Genomic DNA, 15,950 nt, shown 5'->3' with positions numbered 1-15,950 from the left:
AATATTTATTATTTATGAACCTTGCTGCAGGAGTGCTCTCCAATGTAACTTTCTGATCAGATTTTCAAGAAGGAAAATCCTGGAACCTTTATGAGCCATGAAACAATTTGAAAAGCATGTTTTCTATATTTAAAATAGGAGTGGTCATCCTGGAATAACTGGTCGTCCTAACTTTAGTGTAAGCAAAGTTAGCACTCAAGTCTTTTCCAACTGGCTGCTCCACTGCCTTCAATGCCAGCAAGTGGAAGATCTAGCTTTTGCTGTATTTTTTTTCCAAACCAAATGGATAGGCAGTGCATCATGCTGTGTGTACCCCAGCAGCATTCAGGTCCCTGGAATTCTAATGACTACATAACTAGTTAAGAAACATGTAAAGGAGTTGTCACTGCTTTTCTTTACAGGCTACTAAAAATACTTCAAGAGTAACTATTTGAAGGCAACATGAGCCCTCCTTAACTTTCAAGCTTTTCCATAAGCTGGTTTTAAGAAAATAAAGCAAGGTCCAAAGGAATTATTTTGTATTTACTGCCATTATGGACATATACAAGGTCAAAATACATCCTTGCTTTTGTGGTACCCTTCACTGTTTTATCACTCTCTTTCTCTTACCCTTCAGTAGTTCAGCTTTGAAGGCTTACACCCTCAGCACACATCATTCTTCTCTTTTATTCATAAGCAGTGACTGATAATTAAAAAAACACAATAAATTGCCTATTATAACCTCCCACAATCAACAGCATTTTGTGAGACAGAAAAACAGTTCTGATTGTTCATTCAAGGTCTGACCACAGTAGTGTTTAAATCCCAACTCACTGTTATTGATGCATATAAAGCTTGTATCAACAACAACAAAAAAATTAAAATCAAGTACTTGAATGAAATGGAAACATACCATGAATGATTTCAGAAATACCAAGAAGTACAAGGACTATATAGCACAGAGATTGAACTTTGTGAATTCATGGTGTAATACAAATGATTAATAACAGGGATAAGGCTTACACTGTGAACCAGTGAACACTCGAAGATCCATGTATGTGCACATGGGCAAACTTTCTTAGGAGTAGTATTTGACAGTATGTCTGTATTCCTCAACAACAAGCTGCCTAACATAGAAGGTATGTTAAAGAAATAATGGTCAGTTTTGTAGCAGAAATACACCTGATAGATTAGATAGAAAAGAACCACTACAGAATCTAAAGGTACTGGACCGAGTCTTCAGCTGTAATTGAAAATGCAGGTGAATGCACAGTGAATATGTGTATATATGCAGAAGTAACTTATCCTTAATTGCAAATAAATATCTAACTCAACCCCCAACCCCTTTTTTTCTTTTTTCCCTTTTTTTTTTTGTTGGATACAGTGCATGTTGATAATCTGAACCCACAACCCAAATAATTTTTTAATATGATTCAAAGCTTAGTGATGTCAGTGAAAGAATTCATCTTTTACCAGTCAATTTCATAGTTCATAGTTTAATAAAGGATATTAAAACACAAGTTACAAGAGAGCAAAAACTGCCTTTTATCCTCCTCGGGTAAAATCCAAGGAGCACATCAGATCCTCTGTGAACATCAAGTTATTCCAAAGAAACATTAGCACTGCATTTAAAGTGGGAAGCTGTCTGCATGTAGGTATTTTGGAAATCACTGCTGTTGGTTATTTTAATTGCTTTTTTTTTGGCGCATTGCTGAAGTACAGAAACTAAGGTCTGTCTGTACAGCAGTGGAAGAAATGCAGTGGAATTAACCCACAGGCAAAATTGCAAGAACAATGCAGCTGAATTTTTTAACCATACTTTAACCAAAAGAATTTAAAAAACTTTACCACTACTATGTACAAAAAACCCAAACACAATAAACATAGAAACAAACAAAAAAAAATGAAAGACCCAACCAAAAGCGTTCCATGTTCTACTGGTAAGTCTTCACCATTCCTCTGGAAAATCTCTCAAAGGATGACACATCAAAGGAAAGAGTACCTGCCCATCATGCTTCTTGCCGAATCTAGCTCTACCTTCCTTGGGGATTTATTTCATTATCTTTTAATGAAAGGAATGTAACATTTCTTTACTTAATTTAACCTTGAAAGTAGCAGAGATGAGTTAAATTCAGTTAAATTTGGGAAAATAAATTAAAAAAAAAATAGGATCCATAACTCTAGCTGGAACAAGTATTGCTAAAATAATCTTATTTTTTTGCACAAGGACAACAAACACTGTACTGTATCCCAAGATTAAAACCATCTAGGAATTACAACTTTTACTCTGATGTATACAAGGCTGTTTCACAGCTTCATGTAAACACTAGGAACAAAACACACACTGTTAACTTCCAGTGAGCACCCTTGGCATTGTAGGGAAAGGAGCTGTTCTGTTGTTTGTTAGTTTTACACTGCCTAAAGAACCCATGAAATTAGATCTGAATTTACTTACAGAAGTAGTACACAGGTAATAGTCTATATGAACACTCAACATATTCTCCTGGATGTTTCAAAATCCTGAGGCAATATGTATTATGAAACATAAATTTCATCAACAACCCAGATTAGTTCCACCTAATTTCAGGAAGGTAAGTGAGACACTCCAGTTATACAGGAGGCCACCTCCACCCCCTCTGCAGTGAATGAAGAAAGAGATGCAATGGTAAGGAATCCAAACTGCCTGCAGCAATCTTCCTTGCTATGCTCCTAAACCTCCCCTAAGTACTTAAAATGGGGCAGGATTATTTAGGCCCAAATATTTGCATTTGCTTCTCTAGCAAAAAGACTACTTATTTTTATTAGATGTTAAATGTTTTTAAACATCTGAAGAGTTGAAAAGATTATCATTAAACGTATTCATCATAGCCTGGAAAAAGTAAAAATTTCAAGGACTGCAAAACCTAACCAAGATTTTTTTTTAAAAGATTTCATACTTACACAGTTTAGGGTTTTTAAGCAAAAAGAGGATATTAAAAATGTCAAAGGTTCCTTCCATTCCCAGTAGAATACAGTTTGTCACAGCTTCTATGGGAAGAAGAATCAAAATTTACTAGGCCAAAACTCACTTATAAAAACATTACTGACACAGAAGATATCTATTGAGCAATTTGTGTTATACTTGTTACAACAACAGTATGACATTTTGCAGAAGAATATTATATTTATAGCTATTCCATGCACCTTACATTTACTTTTCATTATTTGGGTTTCTTATTTGTCTTCAGAACTGAATTCCCTTACTCACGTCAGAGCCAAGTAGAGATATACCATCTGTGAAACATATTCAGTTTAATATGAAGCCAGATCTTCATCTGACCAAATTTAAAATTGCAAAAGCTCAAAGATTTTTTTTTCATTTTTATGAAAATAAGTGCACTAGTGTGTCAAGAAAATATTCTTAAAGTTCATGAATTAAAAAAAAAGCATACATGTGGTTTGATTCTGCCTTGCCCCACAGTTCAAAAAGTAGTATTTCCCAGGGGAAAGCGTAATCTGTGCTAAAGGGAAAATTACATGATAAACTACACCATATGCAGTATTCCAGAATAATACAACATGTTTAAACTTTGGGGATTTGGGAGGAACAGGGATTATGGTAAAAATCAGAGTGAAAAATGGCAGGAAGAGAACGGGCAGCCAGACCACCCTGATGCCCAGAGGCACATCACCAGGGATGGATACATCCTCCGCCGGAGCAATTGCAGACGCTGTACAGCCACCACTGTAGTCTGAGGGTAAGTACAGAGGACATCACCATCACCACAACTGCAAAGGACGGAAATGAAACACGTGCTCTCTGCCTCATGAGTTAAAAGTTCATCAAGTCAAGAGCAACAATGAGAAACAATTATTTGCTCTGTCTCAGTAACTGAAGCATCAGCAATGAACATTTTGCAGTTCAGATAAATCCAGGCAGTTTTATTCCCTCTTTGATCCTCACCACACACCCCTCCAGCACTCATTTCCTTTGACAAAGTAGGGAATAATTTAAATAACAGGTATAAAGCTAGAGGTCATACACCTTAAATTTCAAAATCAGCTAAGTCTGCCTAAGCACTTCACTTCCATTATGTTATGAAGTTACAATTCCTTTAATAGAGCATCACGTGGTTTCACTGAAGTCTTATTCAAAACCTCAGAAACTGTTTTGCCCTGATAGGTGTTACAGCAGAGGAAAAGCATTTTTTTTTCTTTCCTTTAAAACAGAAAATGATCTCTCTATTTGTGCATCTCTTCAGTTTTAGAAGTCACAAAAATTCCATTTTTTTCCAGATGTTGCTCCTTTCCTGGTACCGGCTACAAGTCATAGCCTGCTGTAAGCCTGGCTGCTTTAATTATAGACACTTGTTAGCTCCTCATTTTTAGATTTTAAGTTTAGGCTAATTTTTGATGGAAATGAGATTCTTATTTTTTCCTTAAGTGAGAAGAAATATTTAGGGAGTAATTCTACTTCCCTTTAGCATACCCATCTTAAACTACAGTTCACAACCATCCAGAGGACAGAAAGTCTCTTTCACAATGTTTTCAATACTGCAAAATGGGATCATGATCTTCAGCAAGAATAAAGCTTGTAACTTTTGAAGCTGTTCACATCCAATTTTTCACACAATTCCATATTGATCTTTTTTTTGTTTGCTTCTACTGTGCCTTTTTTTTTTTCGCTTGCATTATCTTGGAACATTAAAAATACAAAATTTCTGAGTGAATGATTTAAAAATTAAACAGCTTCTTTGAAATAATATATCAAAACAAGACAATTTGAAACTGCTGGAATTTTTCCTTTTCTCTCACCCTGTTTAAAGATGAAAAAAAAAAGCTTTTAAGAGTATGCTAGACTAAGTTTCAGCTTAATTTTTTCCCCATTAATTCTAATAGTGATATCCCATCTATTTTGACTCCATTTACACTGAAATTGCTCTATCATTCACAAAAAGCAAACACACTCAGCAAACAGTCTGTTCATGCTTGACAATCAACCTAATAACTGAAAACCAGCAGAGAAAAGAGCCACAAATAAGCCACACAAAGCCGCAAGGCATACAAATGTGCCCTTCTGTTATTCATTTCACTGTAGTATAATACAGTGTCCCTTCACATGACTCCAAGTCATAGGAATCACTAACACTGGTCACCACATTTATATCCTAATGATTGGCTCACTTCTTACCTTGAGCAAGCATGCAAAAGTTGAAAGCAGGCTACAAATGACAGCAGCAAATAACATTTCAGCAAAACGGAATTATTAGTTCTATTACCAAACCTGGTGATCAAAAGGACTTAAAAGGTAATCTTTACATCCAGGGCTCAGAATGAATGTGAGGTGGTGGGTTTTTTTTCCCTTTCTCTGAAAGTACTGTAGCTTGGTAAGTATTAAACAGACTAACCTGTGAATGAAGAAAAACACTTTTATGCAACTTTTGTTGTCTCAAATGCTGTATTAGGCATTCAGAAAAGCAACTCACCTTATAAACAAAAAATAAATCTATTCTAGACACGAAGCAGAAGAAACATTAGTTGTAAAAAGTTTTAATTTGGTGGGTTTGGCATTTGTGTTTTCCTCTATTTTTAAGTAACTGATTAAAATAATGACCTGTTAATCTTTCATATAAAATGCGAAGATAAAGCTGATATGCATTTCCTCAGCCTTAACACATCATTTTTCGTATTTTTTTCCTTTAGCATTGTCCAAGACAAAACCCAGTAGATGAAACAGCAGATAACTTAGCGTTAAGAGATCAAATGTAAAGTTCAGCCCTACAGCACTTAATAACGAGCTTAACAGACAAGCTTAGTGAACAGACAAATAGACATTAGCAACAGCATTTTCAAAACTAAGTCCTACTCTATTGCTTTTGAAGGATTAGGCCATAATTGGGTGAAGAGTTTAATATGGCTTAAATAACATCAGTGCAGTAGTTTCTAAAGTAGTTCAAAACAATAGGCCAAGCACACTCTGCAGATTATATCTAAATTGCTCAAGACTTGGCTCTCCTGAAACCTACCTTGAGATCCCATTAAAGGCAGTGATTTTTAAGATGAGAATAAAGTAATAGTGTACATGACACCATCTCTTGAAGAGCTTTATGCTCTGTTTGGGCAAAAATGGAATACAAGATCACTGATACCTATAAAAAAATCTGAATCTTGAACAAAAATTGAATTAAAGGACTTGATCAAAATCAGGTTAAAATCTTGATACAGTCAAATTTTAAAATAAGATTTAACAGCCACCAAAAAATGCGGTGAACTATTTACTTGTCTCATTTTAAGGCAGAGCAGGCAAGTGTGGAATGCAGCTGAAAAGAATAGGTAGCAAAAATAAAAATCATCAACCAAGAGAAAAGTGTCAGCTGAAATATCAGAAAGTCATGTGGATGCGAGAGGGTCCTGGATGCGACCATTTGTGCAAGGTCTACTTGGGTTCTTTTCTCAGCTTTTCCTATACCACCACAGGATGGAAGACGACTATGTCCCATATATTCCCACTGCTGAACAGTGCATGTTTCAAAAGGAAGAAATTTTGCTGCAGGTTCACTGTCAAGGAGAATGCCAACAAAAAGATGGCACCAGCTGAGACTAACACATTGGAAAAAAGTACTCCATTTCAAGTCACACAGTACACACAAAATTCTATTTACTGTAAAAATATTACTGAAATACAAAATTGGGCACTTTTTCACAGGTTTCTGCTTTTAGAGATGGCACATTTTTAAGATCCTGGGTTCTAATGTGTGAAAGGTTAGCCTTTTCCAGCCTAAAAGATACCTCCAATGAGTCAGTGGTTCCTACACCTCAAGCTAGACAGAAACTGAATAGTTATGAGACTCCTAAAAGAGAACATTTAATGAGTAGCTATCAGCTTGCAAGCATTTCTTCAGAAAACCTAGCCTGAGATAAACCAGCAAACAATCCATTCCATTCACTCTAATTTCCTGCATGCATCCCTCTAAGCACTTGGGACTTGCACATGCCCCTGCACAGAGTCAAAGGGGAATGTATGCTTCAGCACCGCCATGAAGTTTTATTAGGAGGAGGAGATATGCCTGAAATCTAGCCTTGTAGACTGCATGGAATCAAAAAGAAAACCCCAAACCTACTGGAGCATACAGTGAAATGAGTTCAGGCTGGTTTTCATAAGAACAGATGCAACACAAGAAACTACAGGTCTGCTCTCTTCCCAGTATGACTACTCAGCCTGACTACAACTGTACCAAAAGCTGAATCCTGTAACCAAGCTTAAGAAGCTTAAAAAGAGCTGGGCCAACTCTGAAAAAGAGCTGCTTCTGCTTATAGCTTTAAAAATAACCCATGCACTCACCTTTACAAGTCATCCTAGTTGTTTCCACACTGATTTACTTTTGTTTTAATTAAGGTGAGTTAATGAAAATGTGTACCAATAGAGTACAGGGGAAACATCTTTCCAGCTCTTTACTGCTTCCAGCATGGACAGTCTGAAGGCTTAGAAGCAGACAAGTTTGGTCAGAGACTCACAGCCCTGAGCTTTTTGCTACACACACCATTCTGTCTCCTTGAAGGTCCCTTCATGGTAACAAGACAAGATTATAGAGTCCTTCTATGGTCAGGATAGAGAACTACACCAAGCCTATACAATATACATTACTTATGTGCAATAAATGACAGAATACAAGTACTCTGAATTCTTTACTGTGCATATATGGCTATGTTTTAGTACAGTACCCGCATTTAGAACATAATTTCCATGGGTCTATATAAACATGCATGAAGACAAACAGGTTCTCTTCCCATGTAGAACTGGAAGAATTTATCCAGAAGCTTTGCTTTGTAAATCATTTCAGATGTATTTTACTGAAGCAGTAAATGATAAAAGCAAGTGTGCTGGGACCTTTTGTTTTAAATTATGATGATCTGTTACGCCAACAAAAGTTACTAATATTATTTAACCCCACTGGTGTACTTAAAATGAAAACTGTTTGAAGCTTTTTGAACAGGTTTGTCTCTACAATTATCAGTTTTCCAGAGTAGCCTCTTCCTACTTAACTTGATGGTCTGCTGCTTTCTCTATACCCAAAAAGATACCAGAATCATCCAAACTTTCAAATTACCCTGCCTTTCAGAAAAAAAGAAGTGAACAGCAATCTAGGAATGCTGTTAACCTCTTCACTCCAAATTATGGAAAAATTTAAAGGAAGCAACATCCATCCTTGCTCTGACCATTTTACAACTGCGAATCAAAAAAAAAACCAACCCAAATGATAAGCTGCTGCAATTCTTTGTGTTTGCATTTAAAAATCACACTTTAATCACACCAAAATCTAAAGCTGAAAACAGAACTTATAGACAGCTTCCCATGATGTATATATGCAACAAAAGAAAAAGTCCTTTCCATACCCTCTGTAACAGGAATAAATGACAAGCTCACAAAGTCGCAGCACAGCCTTGCCTATGGCACTCCACACTGTATGCAGAAGGGCCTTTGCAAAAGACAGGTGGGACAGGCAGCAAATAGAACTTGCTGAGGTCCAACATGGGTGAGGTTAAGCTAGATGTGTCATCAGAAACATCACAGCAAACATGAAAGGCAGTATCATTAACAGAAGTCCATCTGCCTCTTCCAGGAGTTCATCATGTCTTCAAATTTTTCAGAGCATGTTTTTAATAGAAACAGAACTAGAGGCAACATTCCAGCACTGGTCTTACTAAGCCATTTCAAAGCACCCTCTTACCTCTCCTCCACCTCTATTAGGCAGCACCAGCCCTTCTTGAACTGTCCTGCACTTGAATTCCCTATGGCTACAGGAGCTTCCTCACAAACCCCAAGCCCTCCCACAGTCACAGATTTAGAAGATAAAAGATTTTACATTCTGTATGCACATGCAGCATTCCTTCTTCCTCAACACATGCAGGCAAACTGCATTTTAACAGACTCGTATTACCATGATCCCAAACATGCTTTTAATTTCATCCTTTCTTCATCAACCCAGCAATCACTGAACCATCTATTGTTTGCTATTACTGCTTTTACATTTACACACAATTGACTAAAATAGCAAAAAGCATCACACCTGACACAAACACGGGGGAAAGTCTCCACAAGCTCACATCCATTGACAGTGGCCTCGAGCCATTACTTCTGAGTCCTGGCAGCTCACCAGGTCTTTATGCATTTTATTGTTACTGTAGAGTCCTATTTTTTAAATTAATTTTAGTTGAGTAACAGTAAATCAAGGACCTAATCAAATTTAAAAGTTAGCCATACAGAGAGTGTACTTTCAGTCTGACAGCCAAGACACAAAAACAAAACAAGCAATACACTGCTTCAAGTTAACCGTTTCCTTTTGGCAAGAAGGTTAAGTAATACAAAACTGGTCTAGCAGTAAAGTAAGTGATGTAATCTTAATTGAAGGCAGCATAATTACCTCCACACAAGTGCAACACTAAAACCGCCTACTGGACAATTTCTATAGCTTACACATTACATGAAAGAAAGATTATGATTTTTAGTATGAGCTTTTAGGCATGATCACTTTTAAAAGAAGACAAAACCACAAGGTGAGAGATTCAGTTCAGATGGTGTTATGGTAAAGTCAAGTACTGAAATGCTATCCATAATGACTTAGTACAGTGCAAGTTGAACACACAGGTAATAGAATTTTTAAAACATGTTTGGCTTGAAAACATAGGAGACTTATAAATAAGCTTTTAGTATCTGAGAAGCTTTAAGATGTTGCTGACCCCAAGTAATCACCTCTCTGCCAGGGTGAGCAGCCTGTAAAAAAGGGCAAGAAGAAGGGGTACATTCTGCTCCCATGACCCCATTCCCAGACTACACATAGCGCAAGCTGCCCAAAAAGACGTGTCAGTTAAGGTGATGGAGGCAAACTGAGGGTGCAGGTATTGCTGGGCCTTCTGTACAGCCTGCAGTCTGAGGGGTGGGGAAAAAGCGACCAGCTGGCAGCATCTTAAACAGCAGCATCTAAGGCTTCCAGAGCACATCTGTCAGAGCCATTCGTGAATAAATTTGAGCATAAGAGTTTGTAGAATTGAGAACTTTGTATGTAAAGATTACAATGAAAACACAATAGATAAAAGCACAAAAAGCTACAAAGGCTGATTGATAATGTAAATGTGAGAGAGAATTATCACAGGTAAACTTAACCTTTTCTCATTTACACCATACAGCACAGCCAGAGAGAAAACAACTGAAACTCTGAAATCTACTACATTTCCAACCCAATCTGTTTCCCCACTATAAGAAACAGTTCATAACATAAAAGGTTATTTTGTTCCATTACTTTATTTTATTTTAATGGAAATTCATGAGGATAAATTTGGCTTTCTGGCTAGAGGCAACTAACTACAGGCAATGTAACCCCATCTTTTATTTTGTTGTCTTACTTAAGAATAGAAATAACAGCATTAGTAGGTGACAACAAACTTGTGTACAAAATGGCGTGCTTCCTCTGCCCTCTGGATTTTAACTTCCCAATACCATTCTCAACGTTAACCTACTATTAACCTTTGCTTTTTCCCTCTCTCACACCTACCCTTTCTGGCGTGACTTTTCCACATGAGCTTCTGCTTTCATAACAGTCTTTCCCCATTTATTCACTTTACCAGCTCAGCATTTATTCCTGGATTTCTGTGTCACCCTCCCATTCTTCTTTACACTTGCTATTGGGCTTATGCTGGCTAATTCATTATACCATGTCTTTCCAATTCCAACTTGATTTTGATCATAAAACACACTGGACGAAGGATGATGCCAAAACCAATCACAGCATATGAATAAACAGTATTTTGCTGATGTATCAATTATCATATTTAACACTACAAAAAGTCCTGGGACACAATAAACTGCATTGTATAAACCTCTTCATTGTATCACTACAATAGGTGGTTACAGAGGCAAAATCAAACTTAAAAATGTTTGCCCTTGCTGCTAAAAAAATATGCAGAAGAAATAGGAAAAAAAAGGAATTAGCACTGTCCATGTCAAGAATGCCTGGAGTAAGTGTTTAATCAAGCCACTGAATCAGAGGGGTATCTATGCACAGCTAGTGATACAAAAGCACCTGGGGTGCTTTGACATTTTCCCATGACCTTCAAACATAATTCTGATGAAGAAAAATGCATCAGGAATCATAAGGCTGCTGCTGAAAATCTGGGGATGTTAAAACTGCATTAATGCAAGTGCTTTTTATTCTTCTGACTATCTACGTTTGTCATTACATGAAACAGTTCCTTCCTAAATGGCAAACACCAGTTTTTCGGCAACACTCTTTCCTTCCCATCATCTTTCCAAAGAAAAAATACTCTTATTGTGTCACAAAAAAACTTTAAGACAAAACCAGGTTATTAAAGAGCCACAGTATACATTGATTTTTTCATCTCTACCAATACCATGTTGTTTATGTTGCACATAATGCTGCAATGATGTATGAGCTCATCAGCTTGGTAACTAAAAACAGTTTCACTGTGCCTGTGATTGATAAACTATGGAAGTATTAAAACATTTAAAATGTTAATCTTTGTAATAATCTCCTGAAAAGTTTTTATATTAATTTAAACCATCGATCATTTTAATATTTAATCATTGCAGACTTCATTTGAAATGAGGATAGCCATTCACTGAAAAGCACTTCATTTTTTAGTTTAAAAAATGATCAGCTAGTATATAATCACTTCACATTTTTTTCTTCAATAAAAAGTAAACCTGCAAGCAAATGAAAAAATCTACAGGAGCAGAAATCTTAAAGCAGAGTTTGTGTCAGAGGACTTTTGCAGTCTTGTTTTCCAGAAGTAACTGTATTACAACAGTAGTATCATAAGGGAGTCGGATCATTGAGTGAGACTTCAACCGTAAACTGTTAGCTTCAACCGAAATTGTTAGCTTCTTTGTCTACACCTCAGAACCATATATGTTCCATTCTAATCTTTACCTACCTCGTAACACGTAAACATAACAATTTACTTATGAAGCACAGTACTTAATAGAGCAACTTGAGTCTCCAAGATGATATTAAACTTGGGGTTTCAGAGGTCTGTTTGTTTTTTTTTTAACATACAGCCCAGTTTTATAACATTAGCCTTTAGCAACCCATAAAGACTTTCCAAATTATCCTACTTTTTTGTAATTCACACCTTGTCTTCCTAATGAAAAACCTAGATTAATATGGAAATATCCCAAAGGAAAACAAAACCAGGAACTTCCTAGTTGTGAGAAAAAATCCAACAGAAACTCTTAACATTCCAACTGTGACAAACTGTAATTAGTTTTAAAAATCTGTCAAAAGAAACTGAATACCATCAAAATTATGTAAGAAACAAAAACTAATTACTGGTCTCAAGAAACAAATTTCACAATAAATCCAAGGAAAATGTCTTCATTGCACTGAAAAAAAACAAACCAACAAACAAACAAAAAAAAACAAACTACAAGAAACAAAAAATGAAAAACAAAGCAACAACAAGAAAAAAACCTATCAAACAGAAACACACAAACCAAAACCCTCATGCAATTTTCTACGTAGACTCCCTAAAATTTTATGTTTCCTACTTCCCTGAAGTACACTGAGCTTAAGTCATCCTTGAAGACTGGGCTACAAGGTTGGGCTTAAGTATTTTAATAAAATCCTAGATATACACTGGGCAGTATCACAGCTTAATGTATTAGTTTACATTATTAGTCCTCATTCTGTATTTGTGACTTATAGGTGAGTTACAAGATTTTCCAGTACCTGGTGTAAAACTGGCACACAAACTAGCTTCCTTTCCTGAAGCGGCTGCAGAAAGTGACAGCAAGAGCTATGAAGTTAGGGGAACTGGCAAAAGTCACATGGAATCGGAATCCAATGCATACAAACTTTCTCTGTATAGTCCAAGGTTATGAAAATAAAATAGTAGTAATTTAAAAAAAAACACTCCAACAAACCAGAAATAAACACACTGCTTTTATTCTTGATTTTTATAGTGATAAGTACGTATCTTGTTGCATATTACCTTTTGCTGAAGTCTGGTTTTATGGACAAAATCCTGTTCATTCAATGTGAAGATACTCAGTAATTGAATTCAGGAACTCAGCTGCTTGCATCTGAAATGGAAGGGATAGCCCTGTTTTTATGGAACTTAATAGAAATATATATGTATGTTTAATGTATATTGATACAAGAATCAATACTGATACGAGAATCAAAGTAAATTATACGAGGAGTTTTGCCAGTGCTAACAGAAATCTGGTTTAATCACTTCATTTTAAACAATTTTTCAAAACCTAGATATTTGAAGAGCTGTCACATCTGTGCTGAAACTGAGTATCTTCTGTACTGCTTTTGCAAACACAAAATACTATTTTAGACAGTCAGTTGTAAAACATTATTGTAAACTCTACATGGTTAAATTAACAAATCCAAGTCACAAAATTACAGGACTGATGGTGCTGGAAAGGACCTCCTGAGGTCATCTATTGGGCTCAAACCTGCTCAAACAGGCTCAGCTAGAAGAATATACATACGTTACAGAATTATAAGTTATAAATTACAAAAGAAATTACATATTGAAGCAAAAATAACAGAAAATGTGAGCAACTGCCCTTTCTGTGGAAAGAAAAAAAAAGGCAACTATTTGTACTGGTGTGATAAATTTATTTCCAAGTTAACACTTGTCTGTTTTCACTATGCTCACGCTTACAGTACTGACCTGAAGTAGGCTTACATCTTCACAGCTTCCATGAAGACAGATATCAAGTCCTAGAAGGGTAGATAGCACTAATTCATGATCAAAGATAACCATGCCAACAGAAACAGCTGGTAATTTTTTCCTCAGTGAGCAGACAAGCTATTTTCTGAACAACAGTGGCTGTCCCTAACCCATTTTGTACCAAGAGGTGAAGTGATTCAGCCAAGGAAGACATGCCAAACAGCACTACTTAAGAAACTGATCAATTTTCCCCATATTTCTAGATTTCTGTGTGTTCCTTAAGCAGACTTTCTACAGTTTTCCACTACAGAAATCATACATCTGTAGCAAAGGCTGGGAGAGTCAACATGTCTTTAGAAACAGGCACCCTTCCATTCTGATTAGCTCTTTAGGATCAAGCCTGGTACCCAAAAGCAAAGAACTCAAGCCCTATGTGATATATAACTGAATTACTGTGTGTGAATGTGTGCGCATACAGCCCAATTATACCAATGCTCTTTTACAGGGGCTTTCTGGTACTGTGTTCTGCTCTCGTAACTATGTAGGCTGATGTAAGGCAGAGCACTTTGAGAGCGACACAAATCCACACTGGCAGACATTCCTGCCAACATTTCACATTTAGAGAAGTCATGGCTCCCGTGTCTCTATCCAAGATTTTCTGAACGTAAGCATGACCAGTGCACTCTGCACAGAACACAAAGAAGTCCCATGTACCCGGAACACATCACACCCGAGAGGTGAATACAGGCAGCTCGAAAAGCCCAGGTTGTATCAGATTTACTGCGTACCCAGAGCCAGCTGTCACACACTGCACATGTGCCATCTCCAACACGCCCTGGCCTCACTGCACTAGGGTGGTCAGCTCATGTGTACACGCACACACAAGAGAGCAGCCGCTAATCCAGCTCCCAGACACACAGGAACCCGACACAAATGGGCTTCACACATATATATACACACCCAACCGCACTGCACTGGCGGGCAGTACATGGAAGGGTTGAGCCCATGAGGGAAAGCCATAGGCTGTCCCCACAGAGGAGCACCGCAGGCTCCTGTCAACCCAGCAACTCCCGAAACAGGCCTCGACCCCAGCCCTCACACGGGACACCCCCTGCTGACGGGTTTATTTCCCTACAGATTGGCCAGTCACACCCTGCGGAGGGACCCAGCTGGCACCACCTGCGCGCACCTTGGGGGCTGACCACACGGCCGAGGAGCGCCCGGAGCGGCGTGAGGCCGCGGAAGCAGCCCCGGCTCCGATGGGAGCCGCCCCTCCCCGCCTCCCGGGCACGGTGCACGCCGCCGGGGAAGAGGGGAGGGGATTCTGCCCGCCCGCACCCAACATGGCCGCGCCAGACGCGGCCGCTGACCCCCCCCCGACCCCTCAGCCCGCATTCCGAGGGCGGCACCCGGGCGCCCGCAGCGCCGCCCCGATTGGCAGCGTGCTCCGGCCAATCGCGGAGGCGAGCGCTTTCTGCCGGCCAATGGCAGTGGCGGCCCGCGCGGACAGCGGCTCGGCCGCACGCGCTGGCCGCTCCCTGCCCGCAAGCCAACGGCGGCGGGTAGCGCGCCCCCGCCGCCCCGGGGGGGAAGCGGTTGCCGTGACAACCGCAGACCCGGGGGTGCTGCCGGCCCTGGCGCCCGCGGCCCCTTGCCTACCCCGGGAAGCGCGCGGTACCTCGGGCCGAGCGGCACAGCTCCGCCTCCTGCCTCCTCTCGCGGCTGGGCGACTTCCTGTGCTGGCGGGGCTGCCACCGCCTGCCGCCCGAGCGTCCCCGCCTCCCGGCCCCGCCCGCCCTGCCGGGCATCAGCTGCAGGGGCAGGGGCGCTGGGCCCGGCGGCCATGGCCGCGGGTGGGTTGGAGAAGGGCGCAGGGCCTGCCCGCAGGAGGACTCGCACCCACCTGTCTCGCTCGGTGTCCCGGGAGAGATGCTTTGGTGGAGGCTGGAAGTTCAGTGGTGGAGTATTCTGGCATCCTCCCTTCACACCCTCTTCTCAGTTTTTACCACTCTTTTGCCAACATGTATTAGAATTGGTGTTCCAGACATGTGGGATGAAAAGCAATTAGTCACCTTCACATCATCACTATCAGAATCCCCATTCAGTGGGAACGTTACAGAATCATTGAATTGAAAGGTTTGGGTTGTAAAGGACCTTAAGATCATCTAATTCCAACCCCTCTGCCATGGGCAGGGACACCTTCCACTAGACCAGGTTGACCAGGGCCCTGTCCAGCCTGCCCTTGAACACTTCCAGGGATGGGGTATCCACAGATTCCTTGGGCAGCCTGT

At 39.3% G+C, this 15,950-nt stretch overlaps 1 protein-coding gene and 1 long non-coding RNA gene across 3 annotated transcripts in view; both read right to left on the bottom strand.

Moving 5' to 3' along the window:
• The window catches only part of TRIQK (triple QxxK/R motif containing), a 58,808-nt gene extending 43,348 nt beyond the window's left edge, over positions 1-15,460 (bottom strand). The window contains exons 1-3 of one of the 2 annotated variants that reach the window (XM_062604590.1): positions 15,338-15,460; positions 13,660-13,709; positions 12,964-13,054 (exon numbers count right to left, since the gene is read on the bottom strand). The gene's annotated coding sequence lies outside the window, so the exon portion shown is untranslated. The remainder of the gene's footprint in view (positions 1-12,963; positions 13,055-13,659; positions 13,710-15,337) is intronic. The other variant, XM_062604591.1, reaches the window with a different exon arrangement.
• Positions 1-15,950, bottom strand: part of LOC134156508 (uncharacterized) — a 165,082-nt gene that overhangs the window by 45,502 nt on the left and 103,630 nt on the right. The gene's annotated exons all lie outside the window — the stretch shown is intronic.

This window comes from Pezoporus occidentalis, unplaced genomic scaffold (genome assembly GCF_034315485.1).
Source record: "Pezoporus occidentalis ecotype Australia unplaced genomic scaffold, CSIRO_AGI_Poc_V1 ctg87, whole genome shotgun sequence".
Taxonomy (NCBI): domain Eukaryota; kingdom Metazoa; phylum Chordata; class Aves; order Psittaciformes; family Psittacidae; genus Pezoporus; species Pezoporus occidentalis.
The sequence above is the reverse complement of the archived record's forward strand: the minus strand, read 5'-3'. Positions and strand labels throughout refer to the sequence as shown.